The sequence below is a fragment of the Hyperolius riggenbachi genome, chromosome 11 (genome assembly GCF_040937935.1).
Source record: "Hyperolius riggenbachi isolate aHypRig1 chromosome 11, aHypRig1.pri, whole genome shotgun sequence".
Classification (NCBI taxonomy): Eukaryota; Metazoa; Chordata; class Amphibia; order Anura; family Hyperoliidae; genus Hyperolius; species Hyperolius riggenbachi.
The window spans coordinates 229,116,136-229,132,684 of NC_090656.1; positions in this window are offsets into that span (position 1 = coordinate 229,116,136).

Sequence of the window (16,549 nt, forward strand, 5' to 3'; positions counted from 1 at the left end):
ACGGTGGTCAAAAAAGCTTTATTTCCGTACATATTACTGACAGTTTTATCACCTGTTTATCACCTGTTTTACCGCACTTTTATCAAACATTTATCACACTTGGTACATTTTTAGTGAATACTCACTATTTTCACTGTTTTTAGTGATTTATCACTGGAGGTAATTTTTCACCCAAAAAAGTTACCGCACATGGTTTTGTGAATAGAGCCCACTGTGTCTGACCTTCAAATATGTCCAAAAAACCTGTCCAACCTGCATTTCTGATCTTACTCAGAGGTACACGCCTAACTGCTCGCTCTGCTTCTTTAATGGACTTTGCCTTGCCGCCCCCCGCATCACCCAGTCCCATGCAGGCCTCCAGGACATCTCAAGAGCTGCTCCAACACTATGAAACTTCCTACCTCCACCCATTCGGGCAGCCCTCTCCTTCAACCTCTTCAAGAAGGCTCTCAAATCTCACCTTTTCACTCTGGCCTACCACCCCTCACTGGTGCTCTAAACCCCCAGCTGAACTCTGGTCCCTTAGCTTTTGTGTCCCTACCTCCAGAGCCGGATTAACCACATAAGGACCACAGTCTTTACATCCCTTAAAGGGAGCCAGAGATGAACAATTCACACAAAATAAACATATCAGTTGATAGCTTATAAAGAATAAATGCTCTACCTGATAATTTCGCCACTCTGGTGTGCCTTTGAGTGTTTTTTATCCATTATTGCTCCAGGAAATATCCAATATGGCCACCGGCTCATATCCCTTCTGCTTCCAGGTTATAAGCGGTTCTGGATGTGCTGTCTAGCCTCTATGAGACTATAGACAAGCAGGGCTGCTGCAGCCTTTTATCTGTCTGCTTTCAACTTTATTATTCTGGTATGCTGTGTGGCTGCCTGTAGGAAGTGTCTCTCATAAAAATGAAACTGCATACAGTAGATAATGACAGGCTGCACACTGCACACAGATACACTTGTCTGTTTCAGAGCTTCTTTCTTGGCAGAAGCAGCCCCTCCCATGTCAACAGCTCTGAGTAGGAAATCTGAGCCAGGAGGGGGCAGGCTTGGGCTTGAAAAGACTCCACAGAAGAGTGACTCAGCTAGAATGATTCCAGGTCAAACCTAGACTGAATCAGTCAGTGGATTCTTATCACAGTTGATAACAGATAGATTAGACTGAGAAGAATAAAACTAAAAGCATGATAGGTGTTTACTGTCATGTTCCCACTGATAAGTGTAATAAAATACATGAGGGTGCTTCGTCTCTGGTTCTCTTTAAGGACCATAGCCTTTTTACCATTCAGAGCACTGCAGCTTTAACGGTTCATTGCTCGGTCATACAACCTACTATCTAAATGAATTTTTACCTCCTTTTCTTGTCACTAATACAGCTTTCTTTTGGTGCTATTTGATTGCAGCTGTGATTTTTAGTTATTATATTCATCAAAAAAGACATGAATGTGGTGAAAAAATTATTTTATTTTACTTTCTGTGCTGACATTTTTCAAATAAAGTAAAATTTCTATAGACATTTTTGTCCAAATTTATTGTGCTACATGTCTTTGATAAAAAAAAAAAATCCAATAAGTGTATATTTATTGGTTTGGGTAAAAGTTATTAGGTTTTACAAACTATGGTGCAAAATGTGAATTTTCCCATTTTTAAGCATCTCTGACTTTTCTGAGCACCTGTCATGTTTCAAGAGGGGCTAGAATTCCAGGATAGTATAAATACCCCCTAAATAACCCCATTTTGGAAAGCAGACATCCCAAAGTATTCACTAAGAGGCACAGTGAATTCATAGATTTTATTTTTTTGTCACAAGTAGAGATGGGCCGAACGGTTCGCCTCTGCATCACAGTCATCAGGCACATTGTAGCCATTCAGGCTACACTAAGCCCTGGAGCCCCCCCCCCCCCCCCCCTTATATAAGGCAGGCTCCGGCGGCCATTACACTCACTCGTGTGCCTGCTAGTGACAGACTAGGGACAGCTGTACTACCCAGTACTGCATATACCCAGTACCTGTTGTGTTTACTTAACCCACCTCATTACTGCATATACCTAGCTTTGTGTTGAGTGAACCCAGCTCACTGCATATTCCTAGCTGTTCTGTTAAGTGAACCCACCTCACTGCATCTAACTACCTGTTGTGTTCAGTGAACCCACCTCACTGCATATAACTACCTGTTGTGTTGAATGAACCCAGCTCACTGCATATACCTAGCATCCCCCCGAGATGGACAAAATGGACAAACCAGAAAGAGGTAGAGGCAGACCCGGAGGAAGGCCACCAGGCACCGGCAGGTCTGTGCGAGGTGGTGTTGCTGTGATTTCTTGCGGACCTGTCCCAAAATACAGTGCTCAGAAAAAGGCACGTGCCATCACTTCCCAAAATTGTGAGGACGTGGTTGAGTATTTAACACAGAACACCTCATCTCCTGCAGCCAGTGCCACCAGCGCTAGTACAAGCATCACATCCGCTGCATTTGACACTTCGCAGGAGTTATTTGGTGGTGGGGAAATCACTGATTCCCAGCCACTACTGCAACAACAAGAAGGCGCAGGTACACCCCCTCATACGTCTGAGTTAGGTGGCGATAGTATAGACGTAACGTGTGAGGAGGGGGATGATGAACCACCTGAAGTTGGTGCAGTTGAGGTGTCTGAGGAAAGCAAAGTTGGCCAGGAGGATTATGATGATGATTATACGGATGCCACGTATGTTCCCAGTAGAGGAGATGACCAGGGGGACAGTTCAGAGGGGGAGTCAGAGAGGAGTAGGAGGAGACGACTCCATGATAGAAGCAGAGGGAGCTCGTCCTCAAGCAGCTGGGGGCAGTGTCCGGCGCCATGTATTGCCAGCTATGGCCAGCCAGCCCAGGGGGGCTCAGCGGTTTGGAAATTTTTTAACGTGCGTCTCAGATTGGAGCAAAGCCATCTGTTCTCTCTGCCAGCAAAAATTGAGCCGTGGAAAGGCCAACACTCATGTAGGGACAAGTGCCTTATGAAGGCATCTGGAGAAAAGGCACAAACCGCTATGGCAAGAACACCTGAGGAAAAGCAGCACCCCTCAAAAGACAAGCCACCCTCCTTCTCCTCTTACTCCTTCAGGTGCATCGTCTTCATCCGCTTTCTCCCTTGCACCTTCACAGCCACCCTCCTCCACACCGCCTCTTCCCTTGAGCGGTTCCTTCTCCTGTGCCCACAGCAGTACCCAGCTGTCCGTAAAGGAAGTATTTGTGTAAGAAGCAAATGTCTGCCAGTCATCCTCTTGCCCGGCGTCTGACAGCTGGCATGGCGGAACTATTAGCTCTCCAGCTATTACCATACAAGCTGGTGGAGTCAGAGGCTTTCCATAAATTTGTGGCCATTGGGACACCGTAGTGGAAGATACCAGGCCGCACTTATTTTTCACGAAAGGCCATACCCAAACTGCACCGTGCAGTTGAGGCAAGCGGTGTCATCTATTGCGAAGAGCGTTGGGTCAAGGGTCCACCTGACCACGGATGCCTGGTCTGCCAAGCACAGGCAGGGCCGCTACATTACGTACACAGCCCATTGGGTCAACCTGGTGACCGATGGCAGCATGCAGGGAGTACGTGGCTGTGCAGCGGACCGCCTTGTCACTCCTCCATGGCTTGCAGGCAGGCCTCCAGCCACCTCCTCTCCGCCTGCTACCACGTCTTCGCTGTCATCGTCCTCTACCTCCTCCTTGGCTGGTGCCGTGATCTCCTTTCCAGCTACACAGCCCCTGCACCCCAGGGGCCTATGCTGCATGCCAGGTACGGCGGTGTCACGCAGGGTTAATGTCTTGCCTCAAAGCCGAGAGTCACACTGGAGCAGCTCTCCTGGCTGCTCTTAACAAACAGGTGGAGCAATGGCTGACCCCGCACAAGCTTGAGATCGGCAACGCGGTGTGTGACAATGGCAGCAATCTCCTTTCCACTTTGAATTTCGGAACGCTGACACATGTACCCTGCATGGCACATGTGCTGAATCTGGTCATGCAAAGATTTGTCTCAAAGTACCCAGGCTTAGAGGACATCCTGAAGCAGACCAGGAAGTTGTGTGGGCATTTCAGGCGGTCTTATATGGCCATGGCATGCTTTGCGGACATTCAGCGGAAAAACAACTTGCCGGTGAGACGCTTGATATGCGATAGCCCGACTCACTGGAATTCCACCCTGCTCATGTTCTCTCGCCTGCTAGACCAGGAGAAAGCCGTCACCCAGTACCTGTACAACTACAGTAGAAAGACACAATCTGGGAAGATGGGGATGTTGTGGCCCAACAGCTGGACACTGATGCGAAATGCATGCAGGACCATGCGGCCGTTTGAGGAGGTGACCAACCTGGTGAGTCTCGCTGAAGGCACCATCAGCGACTTAATCCCCTATGATTACTTCCTGGAGCGTGCCGTGCGTAGAGTGGTGGATGAAGCTGTGGAGGAGCGGGAACAGGAACCGCTACGGCAGGAGGATTCGTGGGAGCGATTTACATCCGAACCACATGTTTCCTCGACACCTGCGGCACCACAGAGGGGGGAGGAGGAGAAGAGGAGTCGTGTGTGTGTGGAAGGAGAGGAGTCAGACTCGGATGACAATTATGAGGAAGGTCTTTCTGTGGAGGAGGAAGAGGCGGCGGTGGCGGCAGAAGAACCGCAGCAGCCATCACAGGGGGCTTTTGCTGCTCCACGTTCCCGTGGTATTGTTCGTGGCTGGGGGGAGGAAGAGGAGTTGCGTGACGTCACTGTGGAAGAGCAAGAGGAGATGGAGAGTACGTCTGGATCCGACTTTGTGCAGATGGCCTCTTTCATGTTGTCCAGCCTGTTGAGGGACCCCTGTATCGAGAAACTCAAGGGGAATGACCTGTACTGGGTGGCCACGCTACTAGACCCTCGGTACAGGCACAAAGTGGCAGACCTGTTACCAACTCAACACAAGGTGGAAAGGATGCAGCACTTGCAGAACAAGCTGTCTGATGCTTTACAATGCATTTAAGGGTGATGTGACAGTACAATGCAATAAAGGTACCACTGGCATTAATCCTCCTCCTCCTCCCCAGTCCATGCAGGCAAGGACAGGAAGCTCCAGCGATCTCGGGGTGATGTCGGAAATGCGGACATTCTTTAGACCAACGCCTCGCAGTAGCCCTTCGGGATCCACCCTCCACCAACGCCTGGTCTAGGAGGTAGCCAACTACCTGGCCTTAAGTGTGGATGTACACACTGTGACTGCGAGCAGCGAGGATGAACCCTTGCTCTACTGGTTGCACATGCTTGACCTGTGGCCAGAGCTGTCCCAATTTGCCATCCAACTTCTCTCTTGCCCTGCCACAAGCGTCCTGTCAGAAAGGACCTTCAGTGCAGCTAGAGGCATTGTCACTGAGAAGAGAAGTCGCCTAAGTCATGACAGTGCTCAGTACCTGACCTTTTATCAAAATGAATGAGGCATGGATCCCTGAGGGCTATTGCACGACCGAAGACTAAGTCAGTCCCCACACACAGCATCTCTGCCTGCAAGCCGCTTGACTGCCTTCTCCGCCACCACCACCAGAGTCCAGGACTCTAGGCGGATTCCAGAATTTTTAAGGCCGCTAGACTAATTTTTCTGGGGCATGCACATGCCTGCCTAATTTTTCTGGCTGAACTGCAGGCGGCTGCAACAAAAAAACAAAAGGCATGTACATGTGCCCATCCCCCTTCATGATCATTACCTTGCCACGGTGAAGGGGATTGCGTATCACAATGAAGCAATGACCGCCGGCTATATGAGTGTCTCGGGTGGGGGTGGCACACCAAAGATAATAAGGTAATTGTTTCATTGTGGTCAGACCAAATTTGATCAGCTGGACAGTCACTGTTCTGTCATTCAGCTACATCAGCCGGGCGAGCACATGGGCTGAAAAGCCATCATCACCTGCACTCTCGTCATGGTGTGCACCAGTCCAGCACGGCCGTCACTACACAAACGGCTGTTTGCCGTCACTACATACCTTTCACTGCATCTGTGACTGCCCATTATACCTGGCAGTCAGTGCATAACTTGCACTTGAATGGATGGCAGACTTGCCCTCCATAACGGATTCCCGTTAAAGGACTTAAAGTTGATTCATTACAATTAGGGCCTCAAAAGGTCCTCCTGAGTCCTGTATTATTTTTGGTCACTACCTCGGGGCGGGCGTGCATGCCTGTCTGCTGCCCTCCTTGGATGTGTAGTGGTAGCCGTTGCTCAGGCTCAACACCGGATTCAAACCCTCATTCCTCGGCCATTACCCGGGGTCACAATGCCAGACTTGCCCGCCTCCATAGGATTCTCATTGTAACGGTACTGAACAAGTACACAGCAAGTAGAAAATGTAATTTAAAAACAAAACGTAAGCTTTTTAACAATGCCATGGAAAGTTGAGAAGGAAGTCACACATTACCTGACATCACTGAGTGAGGAAGAGCAATCTCGCCATGTTGCGCAGTAGTCCAGCATGGCCGTCGCTACACGAACAGCTGGTAACTTGCGGTGCGTTACACAGTGAGTTTGGTGCGTCAGTGTGAAGCAGTACTCTAATTACACTCCCTGATTGATGTATACACATGCAAGATGGGCCTGCAATTTAGCATTCAATGTGATTTCTGCCCTTAAAAAGCTGTTTTGCGTCACATTCAGATTTTTCCCTGGGACTTTGAGCGTGTATCCCACTCCGCCATGCCCCCCTCCAGGTGTTAGACCCCTTGAAACATCTTTTCCATCACTTTTGTGGCCAGCATAATTTTTTCTATTTTTCAAAGTTCGCCTGAAGTCTATTGCGGTTCGCGAACTTTTTCGCGAACCGAACCTTTCGCGGAAGTTCGTGAACCCGGTTCGCGAACCGAAAATTGGAGGTTCGGCCCTTCACTAGTGATAAGTAGCAATAAAGTTATAGGCGAATGAATGGGAGGTGAACGTTGCTCGGATGCATGAGATTTTCGGCACTGCGGTGCTGAACCGCTTAATATCAAACCTGGCTGTTCCTGCCTGACAGGAAAGTCATTGGAACTTCCACAAATGCCTATCTCCTGCAGCCCTCAGACCTGCCAATACATATGGTAATTGATTACCTTTTTCATTGTTTGATGCATCCACTGGAAACAGGCACCCAATTTGTACATCACAGGGTCCTGTTGGCAGACTTCCTAACCTTTCTTTGTGCCCTGTTGTATCAACTGTTATCACCTGTTACCACCTGATGTTCTTTCACAGCTAATTTAATTAGAGTTTTTGTATACCTGTGGTTAGGTGCTGGCAATTTAGCTATTTTTTTTAACTTGGGTATGTCTCTACCTACTGTATAGAGCCTTTAGAGTAAATTCATGGGCCAAAAGGCCATTACCCCATAACCGCTTCCTGATCAGCGCACTATTAAACTGTAATATTGCCCACTTGAGCCATAGAGAAACATGGACATTACCTTGCACATTCAGTTGTAACTGACAGGAGCTGATATATACAGGATCTTCTCAAAAAATTAGCATATTATGATAAAGTTCATTATTTTCTGTAATGTACTGATAAACATTAGATTTTCATATATTTTAGATTCAAATACACACAACTGAAGTAGTTCAAGCCTTTTATTGTTTTAATATTGATGATTTTGGCATACAGCTCATGAAAACCCAAATTTCCTATCTCAAAAAATTTGCATATTTCATCCGACCAATAAAAGAAAAGTGTTTTTAAAACAAAAAAAGTCAACCTTCAAATAATTATGTTTAGTTATGCATTCAATACTTGGTCGGGAATCCTTTTGCAGAAATGACTGCTTCAATGCGGCGTGGCATGGAGGCAATCAGCCTGTGGCACTGCTCAGGTGTTATGGAGGCCCAGGATGCTTCGATAGCGGCCTTAAGCTCATCCAGAGTGTTGGGTCTTGCGTCTCTCAACTTTCTCTTCACAATATCCCACAGATTGTCTATGGGGTTCAGGTCAGGAGAGTTGGCAGGCGGAATTGAGCACAGTAATACCATGGTCAGTAAACCATTTACCAGTGGTTTTGGCACTGTGAGCAGGTGCCAGATTGCGCTGAAAAATGAAATCTTCATCTCCATAAAGCTGATCAGCAGATGGAAGCATGAAGTGCTCCAAAATCTCCTGATAGCTAGCTGCATTGACCCTGCCCTTGATAAAACAGTGGACCAACACCAGCAGTTGACATGGCACCCCGGACCATCACTGACTGTGGGTACTTGACACTGGACTTCAGGCATTTTGGCATTTCCCTCTCCCCAGTCTTCCTCCAGACTCTGGCACCTTGATTTCCGAATGACATGTAAAAGTTGCTTTCATCCGAAAAAAGTACTTTGGACCACTGAGCAACAGTCCAGTGCTGCTTCTCTGTAGCCCAGGTCAGGCGCTTCTGCCGCTGTTTCTGGTTCAAAAGTGGGTTCATGCTTCCATCTGCTGAAAAGCTTTATGGAGATGAAGATTTAATGTTTCAGCACGACCTGGCACCTGCTCACAGTGCCAAAACCACTGGTAAATGGTTTACTGACCATGGTATTACTGTGCTCAATTCCGCCTGCCAACTCTCCTGACCTGAACCCCATAGAGAATCTGTGGGATATTCTGAAGAGAAAGTTGAGACGCAAGACCCAACACTCTGGATGAGCTTAAGGCCGCTATCGAAGCATCCTGGGCCTCCATAACACCTGAGCAGTGCCACAGGCTGATTGCCTCCATGCCACGCCGCATTGAAGCAGTAATTTCTGCAAAAGGATTCCCGACCAAGTATTAAGTGCATAACTGAACATAATTATTTGAAGGTTGACTTTTTTTGATTTAAAAACACTTTTCTTTTATTGGTTGGATGAAATATTCTAATTTTTTGATATAGGAAATTTGGGTTTTCATGAGCTGTATGCCAAAATCATCAATATTAAAACAATAAAAGGCTTGAACTACTTCAGTTGTGTGTATTTGAATCTAAAATATATGAAAGTCTAATGTTTATCAGTACATTACAGAAAATAATGAACTTTATCACAATATGCTAATTTTTTGAGAAGATCCTGTAACTGACATATAACTGACAGCAACTGGTATATTTCGATCTTGACAATCTTGTTAAAACTGGAAGGGATCACTGTAAGAAGAAAACGGTGAGCTTCTGAGTGGAAAGATAAGGATGTAATATTCATTTGCAGCTACATCATGTGTTTGTTTTAACCTGCTGGGCGGTCTGGACGAGCTCAGCTCGTCCAGTACCGCCGGAGCCTGCCGCTCAGGCCCTGCTGGGCCGATTTGGCTCAAATAAAAAGCAGCACACGCAGCCGGCACTTTGCCAGCTGCGTGTGCTGCCTGATCGCCAAGCAGCGGTGAAAGAGGGTCCCCCCCAGCCGCCTGAGCCCAGCGTAGCCTGAACAAAAAGTTCCGGCCAGCGCTAAGGGCTGGATCGGAGGCGGCTGACGTCAGGACGTCGGCTGACGTCGATGACGTCACTCCGCTCGTCGCTATGGCGACGATGTAAGCAAAACAAGGAAGGCTGCTCATTGCGGCCTTCCTTGTTTATTCTGGGCACTGGAGGCGATCGGAAGAACGCCTCGAACGCCCTCTAGTGGGCTTTCATGCAGCCAACTTTCAGTTGGCTGCATGAAATAGTTTTTTTTTTTTATTAAAAAAAAAACACTCCCGCAGCCTCTCTGGCGATCTTAATAGAACGCCAGGCAGGTTAAATAATTGTACTCAGTACAGGTTCCTGTTAAATACACCGACAGCAGAAACATAAATAACGACAGGGCAGGCGATACTGCACTTGGAATTTACTGCCCTGACATGCCCCCTTTCTGCATCTTGAATACTAGTTTCAGAACATTTACCGCACAATTACCGCACGCACGATATTGACATGCGATGTCATTCATGAATACTAACTTCCACTACATGCTTGCGCTAAATTACCGAATGTGCGATAAAGCATTCGGAAAGCGTTCGGTAACACTTGATGAATTGAGGCCATAGTCTGGATCTAGTGTTTTGTTTTTTTTATATGATACTCATTTTTTGTATTAAATTGATATTTTTTTTTCCTTTATTATACTATTGTTATTGTGTATATACATGAACTTATGTGGGTCTTTATAAACTGTAAAGTAAAAAATAACTTTTAATTGTTCCTTACATGTGTTCAGAGTGTGAGTGATACTATTGAAATTCTGCTACTCTACAAGCCCAGCATTGCAATTTTTACAACATCCTCCCAAAAAGTTACTAAAATGTCAAAATTAAAAAAAAAACATTGATTTAGGCATCACAGGCCTCCTGTAACAACAGGTGAAAGGTTGAAAACATTTTTTGAATTTTTTTTTCTATATTTTGGGTCTCTGTGGGTTAAAGGTCCATTACCTATGGGTAAACAAGGTTTGAGATATGCATTGGTGGTGGTTGATGCTTTTTGCGTGGAAGTTATTCCCTTGAGAAAAGATGATGCATTGAGTACTGCTAGGGCTCTAGCCAGTCATGTATTTGCAACATGGGGAATTCCATAAAATATATCTAGTGATAGAGGAACACATTTTACAGGAAAAGTAATGCAAGCAATGTGTAACGTTTTGGAAATTAAGCAACAATTCCATGTGCCTTATCACCCACAGTCAGCAGGCGTTGTGGAAAGGATGAATAGAACAATCAAACAAAGAATTGCTAAAATGCTAATTGGGAAAGGAAATACTTGGGTGGATGCAATTCCTTTTGTTTTGATGGGCATTAGAACCACTCCGGATGCAACTACTAAATACACCTTTTGAGTTAATGACAGGAAGGAAAATGCCACTTTTATTTCCACAGGAACCAAGGTTGTCTACTCCACAGAGAGAGGCTATAGAAAAAACGAAATGGCTACAGTTGTTGCAGGAACATTTGAATACAATTTTGCCACATGCTGCATCTCATATGCAGAAAATGGTGCCACCTCATAATTCAAAATTTGTGAAAGGGGCATTAGTAATGGTCAAGATGTTTAAAAAACCAGGACCATGGCACAGTAATTGGGAAGGTCCTTTTGAGACCATTGATACATTGGGTCAAGTAATGATTAAAATTAAAAGACCTCAAATCTCTGCTAAAAATGTTCGTAGGCAGCAAGAAATGTGGGTTCATGTAGATCAATGCAAATTGTATGTTACAAAATAATGATGCTGCATTTGTTTTGCAGGTATCATGTCTGAGCATAAATCCAAGCGGAAGGAGATTGATCCAAAGAAAGGATTAAAGGGGGATGCCATGAGAGACTATGCAACAAATGGAAAAGGACTGATTAACATTTTCTTTCTACATGACTTTGATTACTTCAGTGATCCATTGTTTGACAATGACTGTGCAAGCTGAAGAAACAAACTTAAGCTCTGAAGTTTCAGTAAAGGAAAATACAATATCCAGAGGAAGAGGCTATTCTTATGAAGATTTTTTTTTTTTAAAGAAAGTACTGTAGATACCAAAAATGACATTGTAGTATGTTGGAAAAACAATTGTAAACAACAATCATTATCTGAACCTAAGCAAAAACATCCTACAAATATAGGTGTCCAAGCAGTAATAGAATCAAGAAATGTATTCACTAAATTGACAGGACGATATATCCATAATGATATGACAGGAAATATAAGTTGTAGTTTAACTGAATTTAATTTCTGGTACATACAAATTAAGGGCAATGACACAGTAATTTTACCAAAGCAACTGGGAGTGAGTATTTGAGAGGGGAAAAAGGGGAAAAGGATGTTTCATTGTCCCAAGGTGATTTCCTGATAGTAATGGCCTCAATTCACGGAGCTTTATCAAACACTTTATCAAACGTTTGATAATTTACCTCATGGGTAAAATCTCATTTTCAATTCACTGTTTTATATAATTATTGAATGTTTTACCGATAAAATGTTCAACAAATATGTGACACCTTTGATAATTTACCTCATGGGTGAAATCTCATTTTAAATTCACTAACGTTTGATAAAGTGTTTGATAAACGTTTGATAATGCTCCGTGAATTGAGGCCACTGCAATTAAAAGTGATGTTGAAGGAGATATCAATAGATTTGGGGAATTACAAATATCTAAAGGAGATGTAGTAGCAAATATAAAAATTAATTTGACTGACAAATATAGAGCATCCGGAGATTAAAGTTATGCCACGTTCCTTAGAAGTAAAAGAAGGTTATAAGGATATACAGCTGATATGCAATACTGGTGTATTGTTTCCTCCAAATACAACTTTAACATGGAGCAAAAATAATGAATTTCTAGGAAATTTTTATAATGGTAATATCCATGTGATTAACCAAGGTGCTAAAGGGAGTGTAAAATGTATAAAGTCTAAATTGGTTTATTATTTAAAAGAAGTGATTATGGAAGATAATGGAATCTATAAATGTTGTATTAGTCTACAAGGATTCCTTACTAAATGTGACATGACTCAAATCACAGTCAAATCTCCTGAAAGAGCCATTTGTAATGATAAACATGTTTACAAAGCGAGTCCTTTTCAATTCAATCATTTCCAGACCAAACCACTGTTAAGGGAAGGTAGATTTGTGATAATTGTTTGGAAGTTTAATATTTCAAGTTGGAAAATTCCCACAAGATATCCAATATGCCAAAATTATCTTGCAAATTCGATACATGGAATGGAACAATGGTTTGAAAATAGTATTGAAACTTATCCTAGGAACAAGCGAGGCATTATAGAGGGTATTTTAGGAGGAGCAGGAACCATTGGTGCCATAACTAACAGCTTGGATGTAAAGACTTTGAAATCTGATTTAGAAACCGTGTGTTTGTTGGGAGGTAAAGGGTTAAAGGTGCAGAGGAATATAAACCGATTGATTGAGAGTATGATAATACAAACTGCATCTGTTTTAGGCCCTTCCGTATCACATTTGCAAGATATAGCTTTGATATTGATTGATAGTGAATAAGTCACAGTTGGCAAGGATATTAGAACGATTGGTGTCAGCAAAACAGATTTTCTGATTATTGGTGATCTGCAGTATCACCAATAATACAGATGCTATACCTGATTCTGTGTGATCTGCACAATCACCAATAATGCTAGTATAGCCAGACACAGGACAACCAATGTGAGATAGTGTTTGGTGCAACAGTAATGAGGAAGAGTTCTCCCGAGGAGCGGGTGACTCAGACAGTACTGCAGCCAATGATCACCTAAGGAGCAGGTGCTTAAGACTATACTGTAGCCAGTGGACACCTGAGGAGCAGGGACCACTGACTGTGCTGCAAAGGCTGATCACTTGAGGAGCAGGTGTTACACACAGTGTAGCAGCTGAGCTTCACCTGAGGAGTAGGTGAAGGCTCACTGGTGAAAGGACTGTAGAAAAAAATTCATGCAGGATCTTCAGGTACAAAAATATCAAAACTTTATTGACACGAAAATAGATAATCTATTGGAAATATCTACAAGGAACCTCTTACAGAGATATTTTTAACACAGAATTCAGATACACATATAGACTTAGTTGTAGACTTAATGCATTTTATAGAAAAGGCCTTCTATTTTTTTTGCCTTTTCTATAAAATGCATTAAGTCTACAACTAAGTCTATATGTGTATCTGAATTCTGTGCTGGAAATATCTAGAGTTGGGCCGAACCTCCGATTTTAGGTTCGCGAACCGGGTTCGCGAACTTTCGCGGAACGTTCGGTTCGCGTTAAAGTTCGCGAACCGCAATAGACTTCAATGGGGATGCGAACTTTGAAAAAAAAAAATAATTATGCTGGCCACAAAAGTGATGGAAAAGATGTTTCAAGGGGTCTAACACCTGGAGGGGGGCATGGCGGAGTGGGATACACGCCAAAAGTCCCCGGGAAAAATCTGGATTTGACGCAAAGCAGCGTTTTAAGGGCAGAAATCACATTGAATGCTAAATGACAGGCCTAAAGTGCTTTAAAACATCTTGCATGTGTATACATCAATCAGGTAGTGTAATTAAGGTACTGCTTCACACTGACACACCAAACTCACCGTGTAACGCACCGCAAACAGCTGTTTGTACTAGTGACGGCTGTGCTGGACTGGTGCGCACCATGGCGAGAGTGCAGGTTTTTGTGGCTTTACAGCCCATATGGTCGGCCTGGCTGATGTAGCTGAATGACAGAACAGTGACTGTCCAGCTGATCAAATTTGGTCTGACCACAATGAAGCAACGACCTTATTATCTTTTGTGTGCCCCCCGAGACACTCATCTAGGCGCCGGTCATTGCTTCATTGTGATACGCAAGCCCCTTCACCACGGCAAGGTAATGATCACGAAGGGGAATGGGCGCATGTACATGCCTTTTCTTTTGTTGTTGCAGCTGCCCTCAGTGCAGCCAGAAAAATTAGGCAGTCATGTACACGCACCATAAAAATTATTACAGCGGCCGCTGCTAGCAGCGGCCTAAAAAATTCAGCAATCCGCCTGGAGTCCCGGACCCTGTTGGTGGTGGCGGAGAAGGTAGTGAAGCGGCCTGCAGGCAGACATGCTGTGTGGAGGGACTGGGAGCGACTTAGTCTTTTTGGGGCAGGCCAGGCAGCCAGTCACACGGCGTGCAGGCAGAGATGCTGTGTGTGCGGGGACTGACTTAGTCTTGGGGCGGGCAGCAGCCCTCCGGGATCCATGCCTCATTCATTTTGATAAAGGTGAGGTACTTAACACTTTTGTGACTTAGGCGACTTCTCTTCTCTGTGACAATGCCTCCAGCTGCGCTGAAGGTCCTCTCTGACAGGACGCTTGCGGCAGGGCAGGAGAGAAGTTGGATGGCAAATTGGGACAGCTCTGGCCACAGGTCAAGCCTGCGCACCCAGTAGTTCAAGGGTTCCTCATCGCTGTTCACAGCAGTGTCTACATCCACACTTAAGGCCAGGTAGTCGGCTACCTGCCGTTCCAGGCGTTGGTGGAGGGTGGATCCGGAAGGGCTACGGCGAGGCGTTGGACTAAAGAACGTCCGCATGTCCGACATCACCATGAGATCGCTGGAGCGTCCTGTCTTTGACTGCGTGGACACGGGAGGAGGATTAGTGGCAGTGGTACCTTGCTGGCGTTGTGCCGTCACATCACCCTTAAAGGCATTGTAAAGCATAGTTGACAGCTGGTTCTGCATATGCTGCATCCTTTCCACCTTCCGGTGAGTTGGTAACAGGTCCGCCACTTTGTGCCTGTACCGAGGGTCTAGTAGTGTGGCCACCCAGTACAGCTCATTCCCCTTGAGGTTTTTTATACGGGGGTCCCTCAACAGGCAGGACAGCATAAAAGACGACATCTGCACAAAGTCGGATCCAGTACCCTCCATCTCCTCTTGCTCTTCCTCAGTGACGTCAGGTAAGTCAACCTCCTCCCCCCAGCCGCGAACAATACCACGGGAAGGTTGAGCAGCACAAGCCCCCTGCGACGCCTGCTGCGGTTGTTGTCCTGCCGCTGTCCCCTCCTCCTCCTCCTCCTCCTCCCCCAAAGAAACACCTTGCTCATCATCCTCTGAGTCTGACTCGTCTTCTGCACACGACCTCTCTTCTTCCTCCTCCTCCCCCCTCTGTGCTGCCGCAGGTGTTGAGGAAACAGCTGGGTCTGATGAAAATTGGTCCCATGCCTGTTCCTGCCGTAACGGTTCCTGGTCACGCTCATTCGCAGCTTCATCCGCCACTCTACGCACAGCACGCTCCAAGAAGTACGCGTAGGGAATTAAGTCGCTGATGGTGCCCTCACTGCGGCTCACCAGGTTGGTCACCTCCTCAAACGGCCGCATGAGCTTGCATGCATTTTTCATCAGTGTCCAGTTGTCGGGCCAGAACATCCCCATCTTCCCAGACTGTTTCGTTCTACTCCAGTTGTAGAGGTACTGGGTGACGGCTTTCTTCTGTTCTAGCAGGCGGGAGAACATGAGCAGGGTCGAGTTCCATCGAGTGGGGCTATCGCAAATGAGGCGTCTCACCGGCATGTTGTTTTTACGCTGAATTTCTGCAAATCGTGCCATGGCTGTGTAAGAGCGCCTCAAATGCCCACAGAACTTCCTGGCCTGCTTCAGGACATCCGCTAAGCCAGGGTACTTTGCCACAAATCTTTGAACCACTAGATTCATGACATGTGCCATGCAGGGTATGTGTGTCAGCTTCCCCATATGCAAAGCGGCAAGCAGATTGCTGCCGTTGTCGCACACCACGTTGCCTATCTCCAGGTGGTGCGGGGTCAGCCACTCATCCACCTGTTTCTTAAGAGCAGCCAGGAGAGCTGCTCCAGTGTGACTCTCCGCTTTGAGACAAGCCATGTCTAAGATGGCGTGACACCGTCGTACCTGGCATGCAGCATAGGCCCTGCGGAGCTGGGGCTGTGTAGCTGGAGAGGAGAACTGCCACTCAGCCAAGGAGGAGGAGGAGGACAGCGAAGAGCATGTAGCAGGAGGAGAGGAGGTGGCAGGAGGCCTGCCTGCAAGCCGTGGAGGTGTCACAATTTGGTCCGCCGCTTTCTGCTTGCCATCGTTCACCACCAGGTTCACCCAATGGGCTGTGTAGGTAATGTAGCGGCCCTGCCCGTGCTTGGCAGAC